At 44.3% G+C, this 24,361-nt stretch overlaps 1 protein-coding gene across 4 annotated transcripts in view; it reads left to right on the top strand.

Moving 5' to 3' along the window:
• PDZD2 (PDZ domain containing 2) overlaps positions 1-24,361 on the top strand; it is a 208,383-nt gene that overhangs the window by 13,147 nt on the left and 170,875 nt on the right. Inside the window, exon 1 of one of the 4 annotated variants that reach the window (XM_054811164.1) lies at positions 8,834-8,910. The exons of the other annotated variants lie outside the window; for them this stretch is intronic. The gene's annotated coding sequence lies outside the window, so the exon portion shown is untranslated. Of the gene's footprint in view, positions 1-8,833; positions 8,911-24,361 lie in introns of those variants that run through there. 4 annotated transcript variants of the gene reach the window in all.

Here is a 24,361-nt window from a genome sequence, read left to right as displayed (position 1 = left end):
TGCAGTTGTGGCTGTGTGGATGTTGCCAGTGTCTGTGCAGTCATGCACCACATGCACATGCACGTGCACTCGCACATATAGTGGTGGCAAAGCTGTTTAAAAAATAAAACAAAACAAAACAAACCCCAAACAACCAAGAAAACCCTTACAGAAGATATTTTAAACTGTAACATAAGCTGTGTGTCTGCTCCATCTCAGGCCACACAGACGGGAAGAGATAGCACGGGGCAGGTCTGTTGTGTGCGAGGATGCTCCCCTCTGCTTTCATATGCAGATTTTTAATAAGAAAAGTATGCATCTCTGCTTCTTGTCACTCCTGTCCCTGGGATATTTTGCATCCCTTGCTGTCTTCTATCAGTTTCCTGCTCTTTGGTCTTGATGTCTGTTCTTTATAAACCTTCCAGCCTGATATCTGCCCGTCACTGACCCTACCCCGGCTCCCAGCCCTCTTTGCCAGGACTAAAGCTCAGCAGCTGCAGACAAAGTGAAGGTAGAAGGAGAAAAATTTCAAATCCCCAGAGCAAAACGTGCAAACCAAAGTTGTCCTGGCTTGGGAGCAGCTTGTGTGTGTCCTGCAGACACAAATAGGCAAGGAGTTTCCGTTTGGTGAATTAGCAGCTTGCGAGTTTTGATAGTTGTTTCCAGCAGTGTTTGTACTCTAAATAGTTATGCATAGTGAGTAGGCACATTGTTCCACCTTTCCCAGAGAAGTCATGCCCAGATAGGAGATTTGAGCCTTCTTCCCCTGACAAGGATAATGGGATTTAGCTTTGTGATAGCAAGTTTGCGACTCTTAAACCCATTTGCTAGGACCTGCAGTTTTAAGCTGTGCTTCAGGTAATCGATCTCCTTTTGGGAAGGCATAAAGAGACCAATGTTGCAATTGTTAAGGCTTCATTGGGTGTCTGCTCAGGGTCTTTCTTCTCCTGGGTGCAGCCATGGGAGGTGCGGGAATGCAGGAGGACATGGCACGGGACTCACCCTCCACCTCACCAGCAAATGAGAGGATTTCTCATTGCAGAAAGCAACGTCTGCACGGGGCATGGGGTTTTTGTCCTGTGTGCTCTGTTTTCTGTTTTAAAGTGCTGTGCAAAATGACTTCTTTGCTTCCAACTACAGATTCAGAACTACTAACCACCCACCGTACAGCTGCTAATGCACAGATTATCTCCACAGCCAACAGCTTTCAGTAATCAGAGATAATTTTACCTCTGTGACACAACAAATAAACACCAGAATCAGGAAAAATCCTCTTGCCCACACAATCCTACCCAGGTTTTCAAGGACAGGGTGAAGGGTTTCATCAAAACCAGTGGCAGTGACAAGGTCACCAGGCTTGTCCCGTCTTGGGTCGATGTTGAGATGCAGCTGTGCAATGGTGTGGGGTGCTCGTCCGTAGCCTGACGAGACCATCTCTTGGTGGTGCTGCAGAAGACATTAAATAAGTAGAGCATACACTGGAAGTTGTGTATGCAGTCCTGCTTTTACAGGAAAAATTGTGGCTTGGAATAGCTTTCATTAATGACTTCAGCCTTTAACTTTCTGTTCTTCTGAAGAACAGACATTTCTCACAGCTATCAGGGTTTTAGTACCATTAAGAATATACAACTGTTACATATCTTAACATTGCATCTGTGGCTTCCTTCTCACTGACCGATCTCCACCAATGTCAAGAAAGAAAAAAATTCTAGCCCGAAAGTTGTGTCAGAAAACATATCTTTTTACACTTTAAAAGTCTGTTTCTTTTTGCTTCTATTTCCCAGGACAGCTGATAATGAGTATTTTATTCAAAATGAAGTCTCAGCTTTTTTTTTGTTTGTTTGTTAGTAAATTCTAGCTGCTCAGAGCTTCTCTCATTTTCCCTGCCCTTTTCCCCTTTGTTCTAGGAAACTAATTTCCTTATTCCTGCTATTAAGGATACTTAGCATGTTGTCATTGGGAAGCAGCACTCATTTCTTCATGGAAAAAAGCTGCTTAATGTTTCATGTGTTACAGTGAATAATTAAATGAAGAAAAATATCTAAGCCCACAAAACTAGCTGGCAGCTGAAAGGAAGAAAGCATTTGCAGTCTGCTGGGGAAAAGTGACTCCTGGCCTCGTGTCTTAAACCACAAGGGTAAGGTTTAAAAATGAATATGTCTGGCATGACATTCAAAAAAATCTGGATTTTTCAACTTTCCATGCATTTATAACATTAATCTTTAATTGTCGTATTCTTGAGCTACTGGCTGCGAGAACAGAGCTGAAATTGATGGGGCTAAGGAAAACCAGGCTGGTAAGTGGAATGAAGTGTCTGCAGGGACCATGACCTTGTGAACTGCCAGGGATGGAAAGGCTGTCAGCACTCAGGCAGGCAGGGAGCTTGGCAACCCGATAGCATATGGCACTAGTGGTCTTCATGTAGGATGTCTAAATAAGGGGTTTTATTGGCCTTTATAGTTCGTTTGACCCTTTCTAGGCTGCTAGTCATTGCCTCTTTTCTTTTGATTTTATAACAAATCTTAAAACACAACTGCTAGGCTCTGCGGAGATGGGATGAAAAACTGGAGAGGTGGGACTTCTGTGCCAGGAGTTGGGAGAGGAGCGACTGCTTCCAAGATGATCTAAGTAGGCCATGGATTTTTTTTTCTTTTTAAATAAATCCGGAACTGAGCTGTAATTTTGCAGTGACCTTTGCTATTTTACAAAATGAGATCAGACACCTGCATCCTCATGGCAGAGGGAGCATCATTCTAACAGTAACTCAGGGCCCAGTCACAAATAGGAGTGTGGGTTGCGTGTTTGGTTTTTTCCTTCCCTCCCCTTCCCCCCATCTAGTTTTTCCCTTGACTGCTCATATAATCTCAAACTGATAACGTGTTTTAGCAGAATTTGCTGAGACCAGAGACAGCTCAAGGCTTGTGCAGAGCAATAGCTCCCCATGCCCCCGCACATCCCTTTGAATTTGGTTAGTGTTAGTCCCATCAGCTGGGATAGGAGCTTTTGCGTTCTCCTTTTTCTGTGTCCGTGCACTGAGATGTATAGGCTGGATCGAATAATTTGTGTCCGCATCTTTCCACTGCTTTTTGCTTTTTTCTCTCTGCGTGTGCTCTGCAGCTCTGGCTGCAGTGAGGCCACAGTGAGCAGGACTGCGGTGATGCCCTGTACCACCATGAGACTTGCTGATATGGATCTGGTTTGCTTGATACACATCACAGTGTCTGCTCTCGTAACCAGAGGACATCTCACAGCCCTACAGCTTTCACGTGCTTCACTGCTCCGCCAGCACAACTCCAGCCTGACCTCTGCTCAGAGCGAGAGATTAGGTCCAACTTGACTTGTAGCAAAGTGGGGTGAGATTAGGGAGCTGTTGCAGCATCCCAGAGAGTATCCAAAACAAGGAGAAAGGGGATTTTTTTGGTTCCAATAAGACTGTCACAAATTCTTGTTGAGGGTTGGGCTGCATCGACGCTGTTAACTCTTCTGCTGGCCTATCTGTGTGCTGCTGCAGTAGCGGCTGTTTAGATCATGTCTGGCAGCTCTTACCAAAATTGGCAGAATCTGCACCAAAGGGCTTGCAGTTGATAAGACACATACAGAAAAGACTAGAAATGGTTTGAGAGGAAATGTTGATTTTAATTACTGCCTCTTGCACTCATCTGTGGTAGCTCACAGTTTGTGATCAACTATAGGGCAGAAAGAATAGTGGAATTTTAAATGTGCTGCTTCGATAGATGAATTAGACTTCTGCTGTAGATTTGATTCAGCAAAGAACATAGCCACACATCTAGTTTGAATCACATAAATACTACTGCTGAAATTAGTGACACTCTTCCAGCAGTTCATTTAAGATGCGTGGTTGCAGCGTGACCCAATTCCCATTGAAATAGGTGGAAAAATTTCCCACTTTTCTGATAAACTCAGATCCAGTCCTAAATCCAGTTAACCCTTTGGGCTCCTGCACTCACTGCTGTCTGCTTATTATGGTACCGTGTTCTAAGAGCAGTACGAATACTGGCATGCACCGCACTAATCAAAATGCTTCCCGTGTGGTGTACTGAAGGAGGAGCCTCCTGGGCCCCAAATGCTCTGCAGTTCATCTTCTGATGGTGCTCCGTGTTACTGCCTGGTTACTCCCCTGCCTCAACCAGTCTTGATTTTATTTAGGAGAAACTGCATTTTCTCTGTGCATGAGTAACAGGTAAGTGGAGTGACTGCACTTGAGAGCTCTGGTGTTGGTAAGAGGGCAACGGCAGCCAGACCTGGAAATCCAGTAGCCCTGGTACCAGTGACCTGAGCATTAAACCCTTCTCACTGAAACATGAGCCCAGACTGCCAAATTGCCCATGATAAGCTTTAAAGAACTGGGAATAAAACCATGCATGCATCTATTTCTTTTGCAGCAACTTTTTAGCTGCAGGCTCTTAAATTGCTGCAGCAGTGAATGGAGAGCCCCCACAAGAGACCTGGCAGCGCTCAGCCGTGCTCCGTGATCCCATTCTTGGGTTTTTGTTTGTCTGTCGTCTGGATTAAAGGGATTAAAGACTTAACCTTTGTACAGCCTTTCAAATAATAGCATGTTTGTGCTCATACTGCACATCAGGGAAACATTTTTCCACCCCCCTCCTGATTTTCACGATATAAGTAAAAATCTGAGAGCGGACAGGCTTATGTAAAGTCAGGTCTTGTGCTTTAAACCCCTGTACGTTTAGCGCAGTGGCCCTGCTCTTCTCCGTCCGGTGATGTTGCTGAGACCAGGGCAGGGTACCCGCTCCAGCCACCCAGCCCGAGTGCTGGGGGCAGTCTGTGCCGATGGGGGGCTGCAGTCTGAGCCCACAGCTCCTCGTCCAGTCACCGTGCCTCTGGCATTTGTTTTTTGTAGTCGGAAATAAAATTCATGCTGCCAGACGGGACCCTGCTGCATGTCAGTCTGTCGCACGTCGGCTGGCTGTGGCAGTTCTTCACCTCCTGCTCTGGAGTCACTTTTTTAAAATAGGTTTTAGAGATTTGCCATTTGCAGTGTAGCCCTTTGAGTGAGTGACAGTGGCTTTTTTCCCCTTTTCTTTTGGGATTATTCAAACAGTAACTAAAGTTTTCAAAAGCAATCCAAGTGATTTAACAAAATTGTTGTCACCTGAAAAAAAAAAAAGACTAAAATCATATTGGCTTTAAGAGGGACTCAACAGCTGTTTTGAGCTTGAACATTTTATCTCATTCCTGTGCATATTCCCCACATGATTAAGGGAAGACCCAAGGCCACCTTTGGGACCAGGTGGTCCCACCTGCAGATATGCCATCTGCAAGCATGGCCAGGACTTGCTGTCCTCAGCAATCACAGTGCAATGCCTGCAGGGTCTGGGGGATGCCCCGGAGACAGCCAGGTGGGCAGAGGGGTGTGGGTGGCCCAGGCATGAAGACCTCATCCTTGGAGCTGCTTCCCTCAAAACAGTGCCAAGCCAAGAGACACTGTATATGGGGATGGGATTTCTTGGGGATGGGATTTCTTGGGATTGAAGTGTGTGGGTAAAAATCTCCCCTCTGGCAGCTCGCTTTCTGGCAGGAAAGATGACCCCACTGTTTGCCAGCATGGGTCAAAGCAGTCCAGCAAGGGATGCACAGTTTTGTGAGTGCTGGTTTCGGACAGCCAGAAGTGCCATAGGATTCCAGCAGATGAAACTGTCAGCATTGGGCTCTGCAAACAGTTGGTTAAATAAAATAATAAATCCTTTTGACTCTTTCTGTTCACAACTGACTGGATGTAACAGAGATGATATGACTTTATCATCTGGATTAGATAACAGCTTTACCATCTGGACTGTCATCACATTCAGTAACTGTTGCGCCCTCCATCAAAGCACAGTTCTTTTCTAGATAGAACAGCCAAAGTAAATAGTAATTAAAAGGCTACAATACATAGAAAACCCATGGATTTACAAATGTAAAACCAAGAGGCTGTACGATCCAGCCATGGTCAGGACCTGAGTGACAACTGCTTTCCCTCCAAAGACAGCACATGCAGTGTCAGCCTCTAATGAAGGTTGTCACCATCAAGGATTTTCCTCTAGGGAAACAGATTTTTTAAAAAAACTGTCTGAATATCACCTAAAAATGTACCTTAAAGAGAATACTTAATCAAAGTGATGTAATGATGGGAGTATTTACTTTTCTACTCGATCCTGGAACTGATAAGTCACATATAGTTAACCACTGTCTTCATTTTAGAAAGGATTTTATCTTGGAAGAAATTTGCCCTATCCTTCCTAAAGTTAGAGGACACGAGTGCCCTTTTGTCTCCTCTGCACCAAAGGGAATACAGACTGAGCTTGAGCAATATATGTTAAATTTGCCAGCAGTTCTCCACTGCAATAAATACCTCTTGCAACATAACACTGAAGTCTGTGGATTGCAAGCCTGTGCTTTCTAGACTATAATATACATCCACTCCACCAAGTGCCCATAAGGAAACTGTAAGTGAAATTAAACCACTATATATGAGAGTGAACTTGCACAGACAGTTGATTTAGGACACAAGCACCTCACTCTGGCTCTTGACTGTGCAATTTTCTGAAGTAATTCACAGCAAGTACATGATAGTCAAACAAGTTGGGTTGGACATTAGGCTATGCAGGGGGTAACATGAAGAAACAGATTGAAATATGGTGACAAATTTGAAACTTTATCTTTAGAAACTCTGTGTGGCATGCAGTAAAAGAGATGTAAAGGCAGTCGAAGTGAATTAATTTAAAAAGTCTAAGTGAATATTAATAGAACCTGCTATATTCAACAATTTACAAGTGTGTCTGGCATTTATAGATGAACTCTACTGTTTGTTACATATTACATTAAAGAAGAATCCTGAACCAACATATCAAAATGTCAAACTAACACAGCATTTTTCTTTGATCTCCTTTTTTGTTAAAATGAATTATTGATAGCTTTTTTCCATGGCAGGCAGGAAAGATTTCTGATTTTTATTTGCGTATTAGATCAAATCTCCTATTCCTTCTGTAGGCAGAGCTCTTTACAACAATATCTAGATGTGATACATGCAATTACAGAGCTCAGATTCTTTCTCTCAGGGAACGTTCTCCCCACCCATCCCTTGTTGCTGTGATTTCTTAAGCTGATATTTTCATTGGAAGTCTTTAAGTGAATATATAGCCCACCCTGGAGCCAGCGGTCAGGACAAGGGTGTGATGGGTTTTTGTGGGGCCACAGACCACACTGGTTGATCTCCAGTTCCATAGAGGGATTTGAGCTGGTTTACCCAGGATCTGTGGAGAAAAACCTGCTCAGCTTCCAGCAATGTGGCTTGGGAAGATGTTTTGCCAGAGCGGGGTCAGATTTATGCTAGTTTTCAGAAATCCCAGGTGGGAAGAGGGTTTGCATGGTTCTTGGGTTTTTGGTGGCACGGGGGGATAACAAGGTCTCTATTAGCCACCATCACCTGTCCTGGACATCAGCAAAGCCTTGGTCCCCACAAGAGCTCTGAGCTGCTCTGAGTTTCACGGTTTGCAAAACTCTTTTACTTTTCAAATGTTACCCCAATTACAGCTCTGGCAGTCATGTATTTCTTAAGGGTCCACCTCACCCTTGGAGATTGGCAGCCCCCAAACCCATTTGCTGTGCTCCACGTACAAATGCAGAAGTGTTTTCGGCTTGTTTTATTTTAAGGTCAAAAGTCTCTGTCAGAGTAACAGAGAAAACAAGGCTTCCTCCTCATGGTCTCCAGTTCATCCTATTTAGCACTTTTAATTGCTTCCAAAAGACACTGCCTGAGTTTGGCAGTTATTGCTGGGGCTTTTCCTTTGATGTCCTTGGGTGTGCTTAGGTGCAGGGAGGGAGAGTGCAAGACGTGGCCATCAGGCTCATGAAGGGTTTTAAATTTGGATAGATTAAAATTGTGTCAATCGGTTTTAGTCAGAGTAAATTGACTGGGGGCGGGCGGTGAGGGTGCCTGTAGGCAGATTGCCGTATGGAGGACAGAGGGACACACTTCCCTTCTCATACTTCCCCATCCCCAAATGGGCTTCTGTTACCTGCATCCCATTACAGATTTGGGGAGCGCAGTTCCCTCCCTGTAGTTTTGGCAGGAGGGACCAGCGGTCCTTGCCTTTCGCCTTTCTGTGCCTCCGCGCAGACGTGTAGCCTGCGAGTGCCTTTCCCTGCCTTCTGCCATCTCTCAGCCAGCCGGTCTGCCCGCTTTCTTCGTGGTAAAATCAGGTTTTCTCTCTCCGTTCCGCTGACCCACTTTAGGCTCTTTGAAGGCACTGCGGAGCTCCCTGGCGGCTGCGGCTCTGCCTTCGGGGGACACGGACGGGCGGTGGAGCTGAGCAGACTAAATGGTAGCGGTGCTTCCCAAACCCATGGGAGGAGGGTGGTTTGGGGAGGGCAGGCCCCCTTGGTTTGCTCACTTCTGTTTGGTCGCATGTTTTTCTCTCTTAACTGCTGCCTAGGGTGTTTAAAAAAAAAAAATACACCACTCTTTTTTTAAAGGAGGTTTTATTTCAAGGCTGCTGGAGCGGTTTGCAGCAGGGTTTCTGACACGCGTGCTCACTCTTTGTGCCTTAATAGCACCTGACATAACCTGGTCATAGGCACGAGCAAGGCACGGATCATCCATCCCCCGCTGCTGCTCTGTCTGCTCCCGTCCCCTGTATGTAGGGCATCCTATATCCCAGGCAGCATCCCAGGCAGCATCCCCTGCCTGAATTTCTTCAGGAGCCCTGGGGAAGCCCTCCCCACCTCCCCATCTCATCCTGGGGTCTCAGTTTCACATTCAGCTGCTGAATTTGGGGTGAGTGCAGCTCTTTCTCAGTGTGTGGGTGGGGATGCCAGCTTTGCTCTAACTGCACAGGGATAATTGCAGCTCTGCGGTAGTAATTACGTGAGCCTGGCCGAGGAGTGATGGCAGGGAAGAGGATCAGCGCGGTGAGATGACTCAGGGGTGGGATGACGCAAGTCTGGGGCCTAACTTTCTCTTTGCAGGCTGCAGAAACGTCCCTCCAAAAAAACAGCGTTTAGGTCGGCAAGTGATTTACCACATGGCTGCGAGTCTCCGCTCTCTCTGCTTGGCATGAGCCCTGCTTCCCGCTGCAAAGGTCTCCAGAAAAAGCGTGAGACCATTTGTCTTCACTGTTTTTGTTGGTATTTGGTCGTTTCCCACCTGGCGGGAGGATCTCAGGTGGTGTAGGGGGAAACTAAGGACCTGTCTTCATGAGACGCTGTTCATGATGAATCCCCTGTCAGTTGGCCTTTGGGAACTTTTATTACAAATTGGTTTTATTTCTTTCTATGTCCTTTTAACCAAGAACAGCAATTTTGTTTTGCATCCAAATTTACTCTAACCTGGATGAATCTTCCTGTGTGGATGTGCTTTGGGGAGTCAGAGGATCTGTGTCTGTGCAAAGCTAGTCCGGTGCTGTGGCAGCAAAGCCGCCTTTGACTGACCCTCCCTGACCCTTCAGCACAGGAGACAATAGCTTGTGTTTCATTGCCACACTTAGGAATTTTGCATGGCTGGTAAATTCAACCGTATGGGCAGGACGTCACCCAGATGAGGTCTCCTTGCAGCTGCCCTTCTGATAACGCGCATGGTCTCAGCCTTCCGCACAACCATTGCTTGGTCTGTGGTTGTGATGCAGAGATGTCCACAGCCCATCCCTCCTTCTCCTAACTGCTTCTTTAGATCCACCCACTCAACCCTATAAGGAAGGGCATGGGAAGATGGATTTGTGGATTATCAGCCTGCTGGTTGGCCGGTAGAGACCAGCTCATTCTAACTTGGGGGCATTTCCCATACGTGTGCTTTGCTGTTCAGGCTCTGCATAAGGACAGTTGTATGCAGGTTTTCCCTGTAGGAGATGCCATCGCTGTGTATTAAAGCAGAAAGTGCTTCAGAATCTGTTCTACAGATAAGATGTAGTTTTATTTTTGTAACCTCTCTTGTTGCCTGTCCCTTTTCTCCTTGTACATCTTCATGGGGGCTACTCTTAGCACTGAACCTCTTTCCTCTAAATCCCGTTGCTGGTTTCCTCATGTAGGTTTGTTATTTACTGAAGAAAAAGGGGAACTTCTGAAAGTTAGTATGAATTGTATTTGGTAGGGTAAAAGTGGGTAGGTAATGGCTCTGGAAGTTTTCCCACCCTGGATATTTTGGTTCTGGATCTATGGAGCAGAGCTGCTGATGGGGCTGAGCTGTGCCAGGGCGCCTGGTGCTTTATGGTGCGCACACACAGGCTGTGCAGCAGACCCCCGGTTTCATTTTGCTCTTGAGATTGCTTCAGGATTTAAGCTCTGCAATGAAGGCAAGTGCAAAAAACCCTTCTCCACACACATGGTAGTAATATTTTATGTCTATTTATAGAAAGGGTTGGTATTTTTTCCTGTTGGTATTAAATTATTGGAAGAAGGGTAAAAGAGTTACTAAAATGCAGTTCTTCCTCTCCTCTGTGCATTTCTCCACTGATGTCTAATAACTCTGTGTGATGCTGAGGCTGGACGGTCATTGTTGGATCATCGTACTCCTGTGGGTTAGGCACAGATCCTGGAAACCCCTCCGTGCCATCATGTTGCTGCATTTGTGGGATCGTCGGTGGGTTTTGTGTGTTTCTTGGACACTGGTTTGAGAGTTTGTGCTTGCCATCTGGGGCTAAGGGTGAACATCAGAGGTAAGATGTTTTTGGACTGATCCTGTACTAGCTCCAGCAGACCCAAGCCCTGAGACCAGGTGCTTTGCACTGCCTCCACAGCGGGAAGAGAATCATAGAAGCAGCTCAGCATTTATGCCAGTAATACAGCAGTTTAATTTCAGTAATTTCTCCAGGAATTACCCGTGTATATTTTTTTCCCCTGTGCAATAGCTGACTTGTTGGAGACAGAGGCTAGATTTCTTGCAGGGTCTATTTTTTGTGGTTTTATTAATTTAATCAAGGTACAGGTGTCTAGGTTTGCGCTCATCTGACCAAATACAAATGCTGTCAGAGCTTTTGCTCTTGCATTCAGTGCATAAAAACTGGCAGCGCTTTGGGCAGTTCGGGTAGCCTTCAAATGGATATCTAGAAAAATCTGATGAATTGTTCCTTAAAAAAGCCAGCTTTTCTCTGGTGGCTAAGATGTGCATTCAGATATATAATATAGGCAATGGAAGTGAGGTGAAATTAATGCAATCTGTAGTTCCTATAGTGACAAAACATCTAGATAACTTAATACCAGGTTGCCCGAAGATGGCACTCTGTGTGCACATCATACTAAAGTCATTCTACGGTTGCAAAAGACCATCTTTACTATCTAAACACTGCATACTTCTTTTCCTGGGGAGGTGAGGAAGGAGTGAGCCAGAAGTGACAGGCGTGTATGTGAGTATTGCGACACAGCCCTTGAGCGATGGTCAATGAGGGCAGCAAGAGCGTTGTCAGAGGTGACACAGGCAAAGCTAGGAGGTTCATGGCTGAAAGCATAGTGGTTGGTGCCCAAAACATGACCTAATATGTTTTTCATATATTGATAAGGTGGTGTGATTCCCAGATATTCATAAAATTTTATGCAAGTGTTTTGCTATTCCTTTATCTCCTCCCAAAAAAATTATCCGTGCAGGGTATACTTCTCTGATAGGAAAGGGAATTGCACCCTAAGCAAAATCTTGACTGCTGAGGAAGCAGAGTTTCCAAGGGGTAGGTCCAAAATAATAAAAACCTTCCTCTTCCTGTGTTAGAGGAAAAAATGCTGAAATATGCAAAAAAGTGACAGGATAGAGGAAAAAATATGGTACCTTAACTTTATGTTACAGATACATTTTGGAAATTCTTCAGCCCAAGGGGATTAACCAAATGATTTTTTTAATGAATAGAAGATTGTCAAATATGTGTTTAACTTTGTTTCGTGTCTTGTTACATGAGAGGGCCTTTTTTCTCCTTGCAGAGTAATCTTTGTGACTCTACTTTCATGATTTTTCTTGTCTGACTGGAAAAATGAAAAAGAAAATTTTAAAATAATTAAACTTTTCTCCCTGTTCACTTTCTCTGTAGCTGTCATCTAGAATTCTTTAATTATGTACATGCTTTGAATAAACCATATATTTAAAATGGTTTGTAGAAGGAAAAAAACCCCACCAAAACCCCTTCCTATTTTTGCTTGGTATGTTTATAATAACTTTCCATTTTGGAACTTTCTGTAATGGAATGAGATAAAATCTAATTCTGCACTTCACATACTCCATGGGCCAAATCGATCCATTGTTTAATTCCCTTAAGCAGGTTTTGCAGAGAAAGGAGTAATTTACAGAAAACACGTGCCCCCAAACTCTTTTCAAAGTGTCTGGCAAATTAGGTACGGTGCAGGTGCGTGGAGGTGGATCCTACTGCAGCCTTCTTCATATGGGTGGAAGACGAAACATCGAATGGCAGAACATTTTCCAGAGAAGAAGGGACGTTAGCCAGAGGTGCTGCTGCTCTGTTGGGTGCTGTCGGTTTGCTCAGGATGCTCACCCAAAGCTTCACGTGTCACCCGAAGGACGCTGGCTGCGCTGAAGCAGAGACTGATTGCATTGCTCCGCAGCTTTGACAGGGTGCATTAACCTGAAATTTGATGTGGCATGACAAGACACCAACTTCTGCTCCAGCAGTGAGACTGTTCACGTGCAGTACACTCTGCAAAAGTCTCCTAGGACGGTTGAGTCGTATCCGTGCATAATGGCCTTGTGCAATTAAGTAGAGCACGCTGTCAAAGATGAAAGTGAAATTTAAGAGCAGGCTTGTTTTCCCCCCCTCCCTCTCCCTCCACCATTGCTGCTTTCACCACCGCAACGGGATGTCTTCCTGCTTCCCCATCGCTCCCCAAAACACACAAGCCCTCCTCCCTGCGTGGTGTCACTAATCTGGTTTGCTGACTGAGCTCTGCTGGGGCCTTTAAAGTGATGCCAGCTACTACGTACTAAATGTAGCATGGCAGCGTTTCAGAGTGAAGCTAAAAACCCAAATCCAATAAGCAAGAAAATAACCATAAAGATGAAGCCCTGGTTTCCATTCTGTCCATCAGCTCGCTGCCTGATGGGGCAGCTTTGCACTAAAAGTTGGCTGTGAACCATACGTTAGAAGTATGGAGACTTCTTTTTCCCCTCATTAAGCTTGTATCTATGAATAGATGCATTTTTTTAATCTTATAAGAAAATCACATTATTTTCAGGGATGAGCTTTCAGGCAGTTTGGATCCTTTTTCTCTCTGCTGGGATTAGCAAACAGCAGCAAAACTCACACTTCTTCTCTTTCTAAATCCCTGTTCAAAGCAGGAGGGAGGTTGCCCAAGCTCAGGTTTTGTTCTTTGGAGATTTAACTGAAGGACAGTTTCAGTGAGGGGGTTCTGATCATGCAAGGTACTGACTTTCATTAAAATTAGCAGAACAATTTTGTAAAAAATATTTGCATTTCAAGCGAATGTAGATTAGTAAGACTTTTACGGTGAAAATGTTTTTGTGAAGAAAACAAGTTAGGTGATTTCTTATTTGTTTAATTTGTGGGGAGAAGAGGACTTTGCAAAAAAAGCAAAAGAACTCCCAAAACACAGGTACTGAACATCATGTCAGGGCACATGATGTGACCAAAAAAACAAAACAAACAAACAAAAAAAAGCATGGGGGGATCCATCCACAGTGCCAAGAATGAGTGCTGGAAGCAGGGAGATTGCTTACTTTTGGTGAAGAAGGGAATGGGTGCTCGAAGCTCTGTGGTCCTCTAAAATGGCAGAGCGATATTTCTCCTCTGCCAGGGCATCCCAAGGGAAAACTGTTCTTACGAGGTTTCATCAGGCCAATTTTCATTTTATTTTATTTGTATTGAACAAAAATATCAGGAAATTCACCAGTGTGAGGAGGATTAAGTGTGGATAATCCATTTTTGTGACTCATTCTGATAAGAAAAGAGCTCATCAGCTCCCTGTAGCCTTGCATCTGAAGACAGTTGCTGACAGATTGCACAAAATATGTCTGTGCATTTTTAGGACCCCGAGACAGCATCTTGCAAGCAGATAAAACCAAATAAAACCTGACAAACCATCTTTGCACTGGAGAGATGAGAAGGAAGATACAGATAGTTTCTGTTGGAGGATTTGAATATGAAGCTATGAGGAAAGGCATTGAGTTATAACTTAAACTCCTTAAATGTTCTCTTAAACATGAAAGATCTCAGTTAATTAAAAGTTATTGCATAACTGCTGCTGGGGAGTGAAAAGTTTATTTTTAATTTTACTGCCTTACATAATGATTACACGATGACAGAGGCAGCATGATGAAGTGATAGGGATTTGAGTATACTTTTTTAATACACCAAAATTGAAAAGAGAGGTGTTGATGCATTCATTCATTCATTCTTGACTTGTACCACCCGCCTGGATCAGTTTCATGTCCTGTGCTTCAGCTCTCAGCTTTTGAGGACAGTATCAGTTTGTTCTGTATTTGTACAGCTCACAGTCATGGTGACAACTTCTTGAACATGGTGTTCATCAAGATAATAAATACTCTTGTCCGCTTTCCGCTTCTCCTTTGATCTTGAAGTGTTTTGGCCAGCAGATCGGTACACGTGCATCTCTAACTAGTATGCCAACAAATCACTTCTATAATTTATTGTAATTGTGGAAAACCTAGTTAAGCTGGATGATTTCTTAAGTAATTTATTTAATGGTGGTTATAAAACTATATTTTCTGCCTTGATACAATGAACTGTTGGCTTAAAAGCTGAGCGTGCAACAGGACAATTAAGTCTGTTGTTTTTAACCAGAGAGAGTATCTACGGAAAAGTTGCTGACACAAAAAAGGAAGGTGAGATGGATATGAACTAAATTTTTGCTTATAACATAAGTAAAAGGCAAACTCTTTTTTTTTTGTCTCACTTAAAAATATCTCCTATGAAATGCTCCCTTCTCTCTTTACTTGGAAGTCTCTGTGTGTGTACTCCGTATGTACCAGTGTTGGAGGGGTGTCAGTTTGGTGCTTTGGGTCATTAGAAAAAGTTGCCCTCCTGTACGCTCAGGGACGGGGACTGCTGGCGGCGGCAGGGCTCTGCGCCGGTCCTCAGCCTCATCATCTAGCCCCCAGTGGGGGACACGTTGGGGCCCTGATGGCTGAAATGGTGTGTTCTGAAGTGTAACGTTCAATGTATGATCTTTAAGGTCCCTTCCAGCCCAAACCATTCTGATTCTATGATTCTATGATGTATCTAGCCAAAACATTCATCTGGAGGAGCCATCACCAGCTGATCAAGCCGAACAGAAAACCAGCCAGGAAAACAGCATCTCATAGAGTGGTCCTGGCTTGACCCTTTTTAGACTTAAAAAGGCTTGTTTCTAGCCATGAGCAAACTACTGTCCATTTGCTTTTGCTGTGACAAGCAGCTTTCCTACAAAAGGACTGATGATGATTGTTGTTGAGCTGGCCTATATTGTGAAAGGTTTTTAAGCTAAATGATGATAGACATTTGTAATAGCTCCAAGGAAATCTGGTGTGAGACTCCTTTGCTTTGTGGCCTCGGTCTGCCCTTCTCCATCTCCAAATTCTGTAATTTCTGTGAGTACCCAAGACTTTCTTGAGTTACAGAGGGAAAGCTGGAATTGATTTACAAGCTGACTTAATGCAGCTTTCATCAGAAACACGGCTATTGAGTATTTCTGGCCAAGTCTTGTTAGAGGTTTATAGCTTGCTTTGTGAATGTGTTAATTAATGTCTGCCTCTCTGTCATGACTTTGATTTTTTTTTTTAATGGAAACCATCACAAAGGATTTAATTGTAGTGATTTTTTAATTCTTTTGTCTTAAAAGTATTTGTCTGCAAAAGGGTATGAAATTGAATGGATGTAAAGATTAATAACATCAGACCATTTCAATAACAGGGAATTAATGCAAAGAAGATCTGCAATATCAGGTTGTATCTGCAGTCAGACATGCAGAGATTCCTGTCTGAGGTACACAAAATCTTATAGCTGGGGCTGAATTTATTTGGAATGAATAGACTTTCTATTTTGTGATGTTATATATGAGCATGCTTTCACCCCGTTGTTTGATGGGGAGGTTAACACTCAGCAGTACCACATGCCTGGTGTTAACATGCACCTGCACGGATAGCTGGCTTGGTGTGCTGGACTCTTTTTTTGTGCTTCTCCGTGTCTTCAACTGTCTTTGACTGTCATGTAAGTATGACAAACAGAAATGCGGTAATTTAAATGTTCATTTCTGAGCTTCTTATGTGAGTATGTGCTTCTTATGTCCTTTTGAAGGACTTCATTGAATTCTTTTTCAGATACCTGGAAAAAGAAGGACAGGAAGGCAGGGTGTCAGGTACTCTAAACCAGTCAGATTTCCCACAGCCGGGGTAGGAACTGGGAATCCTTAACTGGGATTAAGATGCCTGTACGATTTCCAGGAGTGTATTGTGTACTCTTTATCTTAATTATTTTTCTCAGATGTTACGGGGGAGTGTATGCCAGTTGTAAAACTGAAAGCAGAGGCTTAATGGAGAGGTGTTGAGGGCAGCAACAGTGTTGGCGGTGGAGGAAGGACTTGATGGGAGGAGTGGTTCAGCTCCATATCCTCAAACTCCAGACATACGTTAGCAGGGAAAAGGACAGGGAGCTGCTGCAGCAAGCAGCAAATAACCCCATCCAGCTGTGTCCCCCAGAATACCCAACCGTGTGCATTTGGATGTGGTGTTAGATGCAGTGTGTAGGCACAGAATACTTACAGGATGGGGTTGCAATAAAAGACTGCAAAGGGTAAATAGTACTTAGCCCTGACAAGCCCCACCAGTCAGCCAGTGCACCAGAACCATCACCTCCTCAATGGTCCTTAAAATTTTCTGTCCTCTTTGTGAATTAGTTAACTTTCCCCAGCAGCGAGAAAAGAATAAGTCTCTGTTTTAAACTCTGGCTTACTGAGCTCAGCCCTGAAAATTAAAATCTGGTTGCAACTGGGACTCATTGGCTTTTGCTATGTGGTTCTTTAGGGGAAGAGCTGTTCACTCTCACAGCTGGTTTTTCTGGGGTTTGGCTGAAAATACGCTGCTGCCGCCGCGGCGTGCGTGCGTGTGTATCCCCAGGGTGGGCAGTGCTCAGTGTCCTGCTTTGCACCTTGCCTTGTCATTTTACCTGGGAGGCTTAGAAGTTTTAGATCAATTAAAAACTGAGACAAGGTAGAACTTAGGTTCACTTGAGAGCTTTTGTCAGGGTGCATTGCTGATCTTTAATGGTCTGGTTTAGCATCTGAAAGCCCTTTTTTTCTCAGGGCTAGGAGACCTTTTGTGGGATGGGAATGACCAGTGATTTATTCATTTGTTTTCCTAACTCATGAGTTTCCTCCCCGCATAAATATAACCAGAAAGGAGGCGGCATCATTTGGCAAAGGAACATTTAGGTTAAGTTTCATTTTGCAGGAAATGTTTTTCCTTAGTTGTTAAAAACAGATTGGGGTTTTTTACAGCACAATGTGGTGTCCAGCCCATGTGTGGGTGGCAGGGAACACTTTGTAGGGGGGTGCCAGATGTTTTCCTCTTCCTCAGGGAATTTCTTTGAAAATACTCACCCTTTTGGTGCTGTCTGCCGCTGTACAAGCTGCAGAAACTTATGTGGATCCCAAACATACGTGCTGCCTTTGGACACTGAGCCGGTGGTCACATACATTGGGAGCTCAGATGGAAGTCAGGAAATCTTCCCTCTTGATTTGGAGCTCCAGGACCAGCTGGGTCTCAGAGTCATCGTCTCCGGTGCTTCGCTGCCACAAATGATTCGAGTTTGATGCGGGTCTGTAACCAAGGTAATGGCTGTCATGGTGACTGGTGGTGCTGGCTGTCGTGTTTCACTCGTGGATTTTCTTGCCTCCAGTGGTACTATGGGAATGGTTGTCTCCGGCTGAATGGTATGATCCCTCCCAAGCCTGCTTGCTTGGGGATTGGAAGAGTCTGCTTTGGTCTTGAAGTCAGAGCAGAAAATTTTCTTCTACTGATGTTTGTTTTACCCATGCCTAGCTGCCTTAAGATGGGTATTGAGGGCAACTACATGAATTTGTGTTTTCCTGCCCTGGGCTTTGGGGTCAGCATAGAAAAAATACATCTGTGCTCTTGGTGAGGACACAGAATTCAGTAGAGTGCTCTCAGCCATTGGGGGAAGTTGTGTCTGTTTTCTGCAGGGTATCTATTTTTGCTCCAAGTAGGCATATGGACCAGAAAGTCGACAAAATATAGGACCAAAGGGATATTGGGAATTGTGGGATCTAACTGCCCATCCTGGAGCAGGACCAATATACTTAGACCATCTCTGATGGATGGATCCTAGCTTACTTAGCATGTTCTTTTAAAAACCTAAGGGGAGGGCATTACACAGTATCTTTTACTACATTGTTCCTATATGCCCTGTCCTTGCAGCTTTTTTCTAATGCGCAGCCTAAATGTTCCTTGCTGGCAACTAAGCTAATTCATTTTTTGTTTACTGTCAATGGCCATGAAGTACAATTGACTGCTGTCCTTTTTATAACCTTACACAGCTTTGAAGACTTTTACTATGTCCAGACCTCTCTTTCTGAGAATAAATTATTTTTTTCCTTCTAGCCTTTCCTCGGAGGGACACACAGCCTTGCACTAAAATATCCAATATCTGGAATATCTCTGTTGGTCACCTAGTACGTTGTCTTGGAAGCTTTCTTACTGTGTACAGTGGAGATGATTCATGGAAAAATGCTGGTTATAATCTGTGATGGCTATCTTTACTTCTAAGAAGTTCATTCTTTCTGAACTTCTTTATAAAGATGACTTTACCAGATATCAGTACACACGTAAGCAAAAAAATAAATCTTCTCTAACACAAAGCATTACTGACGATCCTTTAGCGATTAAAGTTCTTCTTTCTTCCTTTCAAAGGCTAAAATGCAAAGATACAAGGAATCATGGGCATTTTTTCTCCCTGCTTACCTGAAATCCCTGTTGCAGAAATTGTGCATATTCCAGAATACCACAGGGCACCTTTCTAAATGTTGGGGCAACCACAGCTGGGTTTGCTCTGTGGATTTGAATGACTTCAGGCTATTTCCTTGCAGCTGAATATTTGGCTGTGTGGGTGGGTTTTCTAGTTACTCTCTCCTAAAAGCAATGAAAAAACAGGGGGGGAAAAAACCCACTAAGTAAATTCTAGTTCCAAATTTATTCAACAGATCACAGCTTCCATACCATGGATACAAACTATCATCTTACTAGTATTTCCAACAAAGAAAAGAGGCAGTGCCACGGATCTGCAATTAATATTTCACTTCAGCAAAATATTATGATGTAGCTGTCCCAATTCTCCATATGTACAGAATCAGTGTTTTTCAAGCATTATTTTGCACTCTGCTTTAGTTTCTTGGGAGAAACGTTGCAGCAGAAACTGGTACTTAGTTTATAAAAAGTGGAGTCGGTACCACATGGAAGGATATTTGTGATGTGTGATGTGTGACGCGGCATGGCGTATCGTCTCTTCAAGTTATAGACAAAGTTAATTGCAAGTGCAATGTCAGGATGCAGCCAGCTCAGTGGATGCCTGGCCTGGCATTTTGGTCAGCTTCCCATGCTCTGTGCCCCAAAGCTTGAGCTGCTGGTATGAAAAATATGGAGTGGGCATCTGCCCACCTGGGCTGCTGCTCTTGCTCCCCACGGAGGGGGTCTGGGCACCGCCATGGAAGGATGTGCTGGTTCCTCATGGGTTCCTGTGTCAACAAGGTGGAAACGCTCTGAGCAGCCCTACAGGGAAGAGCAAGGGCCGTGGTTTGGCCATTGCAGAGGTATACAGGCAGGATCTATTCCTCCGGCTAAGATAGGTCTAACTGGCTTGGGTATAACGAAGTGATGCCCAGGCTAAGGATGTGTATGTGTAGAGGGCAGGGGCTTTTTTTTTTTCCTTTATAATCACTTTTTCTCTTCCAATCTTTTCAGTCCATTGTTGCAGACAATAAATACATTGTTGAAGAAGGCTGATAGGCACTGCCTTGCTTGACATGAGCGCCTGTCACAGCAATGCAGCTGGGGTAATAGCTTATATGCAGAGAATAACATATCTGCATCTGAACAAAAGTGCTTTGTTCTATTAGTGTTCATGCTGCCCAGAGATGCTGGGAGAATGCTTCGTAACAGCTGGGGTGATAACAGTTTTGGGTGAGGGCTTCTGTTAAATATAAGGTCTGAACTCTGGATAATAAAACCAGAAAAACCTCAATATCTACTGAGAAGTGCTTAGTGCATTTACTTAGCTTTGCATTCCCACATCTTTAGAAATGTGAAATTGTACTTTGTAAGTGGTGGGGTTTTTTTTTCCTTTTTACCTCTACCTGTTTCCATCACCATCATATCACGGATGCCACCAGGTGCAGATGATCATCAAACCAGCATCACATCCCCATCTGCGCAGCAATGCACCCTCCTGTGTGTCAGGGGCCCAAGGGGTATGTTTCTCATGTGTACAGCTCATTTAGGGAAGTACTTGGGATTTGCACACCTATTAGGAATTGAAGTTTGTTTTCTCTCCCATGGTAACCACCAGTTTCTGTCAACTAACCCAGTGCCTTTCATACGAAGACACATTGTTATGGAGAAATAACTGTTAGGGGAAGAAAAAAAAAAAAGAGCTGCTGTGCTTTTAGAGACAAGATGTGCATTACTTCTAGAGAAGTTGTTTACTCAAGCTGGCACCCAGGCTGCCTTCACCCTGGCCAGAAAGGTCTCCCACCAAACCCCAGGACTCTGCCTGGAATTTGTTTTCTTAAGAAGTAATCCTTGCAAATCCTCATCTCAAATTGTATTTTTCCCTAGTTTCCCTGATTTTGCTAAATCCAGGTAACTGTGATATCCTTTGCCTGTTATGTCTTCCTTGTGCCTCAGCCAATTCCCTACACTCTAATCTTTAATCCTCAGGTTGTTTTTTCTTTAGCCTGTGGTCTTGCATTAGTTAATCTGGGCTCTGCACATGACTGGTTTATCTTGCAGTACAATTTTAATTTGGATCAAGAGTGAGCATATTGTTGCTTCTGCTGAATTAGCATAGATGCTATGTAAGTTGTTCTCTGGCAGTCTGAGAGAGGACAGCTCTTGTGTGCTCTGCTTTGGCACCTGATGTGCTCCGAGTTGCCCATTGATGGCTGCCTTCTCCACTGGTGCAGCGCCACCTCGGCAGCTCTTCTTCTTGACGCAGGGGACATGCTGTTGGAAATGCAGCGGCGACTATGGGGAATTACAGACTGATGCAATTTAGGACAGTTCAGAAATTCTCCAAAATTGTGTTAGGAAATTGGTTGGATTGAACTTGGCACAGAAAAGCATCCAGTGTATGAGCATGGGGCTCTTCCCAGTGCAGCTGAGGACCTCAGTGAGTAACACTTAAGATGTTTCCTTCATTTGTGTGTTCATATATAATATTTTCGGCCAGCGGCCAGGCAGTCCACCAAATTCTATTAACAGTGTGATCCTAAGGGGATTAGCTAATGACTTTCCATACTGATTGGGTAATGACTTTTTGGAAAGTGAGAGCTCAGCAGAAAACAATCCTGGCAATTACTGTCTGCTCATGTCAATACTGCAAGTGCTGCAGAGCAGCTCCATGAATGAAATAGCTTAACTTTGCAAATTAAGTCTGTCTCTGTCTCCCTAACCTCCCCACAGAGTCTCTTACTCTTGTCTGATACAAGAATATCTTTTATGCTCCAAACTCTTTGGGGGTGAGACTGGTTATAACCTCTCTGAACAGCTTTCTTGCTCTATTTGCTGTGAGAGCCTTTTGGTGGCATACCCCGGGTCCTGTTGGCATTTCGGGTGCAGTCCCACGATGCAGCTGAGCCCTGCAATGGCTGGTGGCACATTCACGTCCTCCCCAGGCTGCGCAGATCTGTCCTCTCCTTTGCACCAGGAGTGATGCTCAGTATGCTACTGAAAGGAGCCAAAAATCTTTTTTGCTTTGGAGGTCTGAATTTCTGCACTGGGCAGCTTACCCTGGGGCTGGGGAGGCAGTGCTGCTGACAGGGAGGTGGCTGGGATGTCCCCCTTGCTGGCAGAACTTGGCTGCTGGACCAGTGGAGATGTTTTGCCCAGTCATGTTCTCTGCTCAGCTGAAGCCTCTCTGCCCCACTGGCAGGTTCACATGGGCCATGGTAGCCTCAGTACCCTGGGAGGGAGAGTTATGCTGTCAGCCAGGTTAGGATGGAGGAGCAGAGATAGTAGTTTCAGGGGGCAAATCCAGGCTTTCTCTAGTGCCTGCTTCTAAGGTCCTGCTGTTGACAGTGCTTGGTGGGATGCTGCTGGAGGGGATGCAGAGCAACCTGGATTTGTGCTGGATGAGTGGGGATGCTGGCATGATTAAATTCACCTTTTAGCCCTTTCATTTTTCAAAAGTAAAATCTCAAAGTGCCCAATTCACAATAAAAGAAGGGCTTTTAGGCATACAGACCCAGTACAGGCACAGTACTGGTGACATAAACGGTCTCTTGAAGACGTGTGATCAAGTCATGAGGAAGTCTCTAAGCAGATCCCCAAATGAAGGGCTGGAAACAAGGGGAGGAATAGTTGCTTATGTAGACCCTCACAGCTCAGAAGAGGGCAAGTTTCCAACCAGACTTCTGATCTCTCTTCCAGAAAGGTGGACTATAACCTCACATTGGCCCTTAGTGTATGTGAAGGAGAACAGTTACGCTGCAAGAATAACTCAGAGGAAAAACAAAACTACACCCAAGAAGGGACCTGAACCATATCAACACGTAGTGCTTTATTCCCTCATGGAGGCAAGGAAGGATGTGCAGCCCAAGCTTCCTGGCGTTTGCAGTAATTTGTAATTTTTCTAAGCACCCGTTTTGCCAACTAGACAATAATTAAAAGATGCGTTTTCAGCTGCATATGCAACTGCATCCTTCAGTCATTGTTATGCGTAATTACTCAGTATTTTACCATTTTTCTTATGCTCCCAGTAGTCTGGTTTGAAAGCCAAAGCACATCACTGAGATGTCTTCTTGGATCCCATCTGAGTCACTGAAACTTGGCTGACTAACTGCTTTGTGCTGGTTTTTTTGCCCCTCTTATTGACGCTTGATGTAAAAAAAAAAAAACCACCCATCCAACCTGTATATGGGACAGCAAAGTTTGTAAGTAAAAATAGTGGCCTGCATGCCACAGTTTGCCTTCTGATGTATGGAGTTTATAAAATACATCTTTAATGAATCGTTAGAAAAGGAAAAATTGCAGATATGCTAAATCTAGCTGCTCTGCTCTGAGTGTGTTTCCAACTACTGTTGGATGGAGTCTTAAGTAGTGTTGGTAATTTTGGTTATAAAGAGCAGCTTAAAATTGAAAGTGTTGAGTAGATCCTGATGGTGAGCTCAGAGAATCACATGAGTAAGAAAATTCTTCTTATGCTTGTTTTTACTGATGCATATTGCTTTGGAAGTTATTTGTGGTATGTACAAGTATGTTCTTCAAGTGGGTGGAAGCTCACCTCTCCCATAGCTGCTTGCATCCCCCTTACCAACCATCACGGATCCCCTTCTTCTGGGAGGATCACACCTTTCCCAGGTTTCTGGGAGATTTGTTAAGCTGAAATGCAATTATATCTCTTCTTTATTTTGGCAGCTATACTTTTCCCACTCATCTTCACCTACAATATACAGTCAGGAGTTTTTTCTGAAAACTATTTCTTCCTCAAAAAACCCCCCCCAGCCCCCCCCCCCAAAAAAAAAAAAACCCAACAAAAAAGTGGCAGATCTGTCTCTGGAGACCAAATAGATGATGTTATGAGGATGCAGACCCAGGAGATTATAATACAAACTGATTTGCAGCCTTTGAGTGTAGCAGCTGTTGCCAGCTGTTGGCTGCAATAAAGTGCTATTGTGCCCCTCCGTTGGGAGCCTGCTGTCATCTCCAGCAATGCTATGAATGGTGCCAGGCACACCCCCTCACACCCTGCCTTGCAGGGGGGGACATCCCTGCAGGGTGTCCCCAGGAGCAGGCCCCTACTGCTGCCACTCATCTTTCTGTGGCCCTCGCTGAGCAGAGACGCCTCGCATGCAGCCCCTTTCCCTGTGCTCCTTGTCACTCAGCTGCTTTTGTCCTCCCCTGGTCCAGGGGCAGGCTCTGCTGCCTTGCAGCTTTCAAAGTTTTCCTCTGTCTGTCTCAGTGGCGTGCCTCTCTGCCATCCCATGTGTTTATCAGGTTGTGAGTCATCACCGGTGCTCCCGAGCTCTCCTGCATCTTCAGCATTTTGAATATCAGTCTAAATCTTACTACTTGGTCCAATTTATGCTATTTTCCTTCCTTGTCCTGATTTTGCAGATTATAAATTTAAATGAAGGGGGCTCTGATTTTCCACTCTTCGCTGCTCCCAGGCCCTTGCTGCATAGTAAGCGA

Source organism: Grus americana, chromosome Z, assembly GCF_028858705.1.
Source record: "Grus americana isolate bGruAme1 chromosome Z, bGruAme1.mat, whole genome shotgun sequence".
In the NCBI taxonomy this organism is placed as follows: domain Eukaryota; kingdom Metazoa; phylum Chordata; class Aves; order Gruiformes; family Gruidae; genus Grus; species Grus americana.
This window is presented reverse-complemented; position numbering and strand designations above follow the sequence as displayed.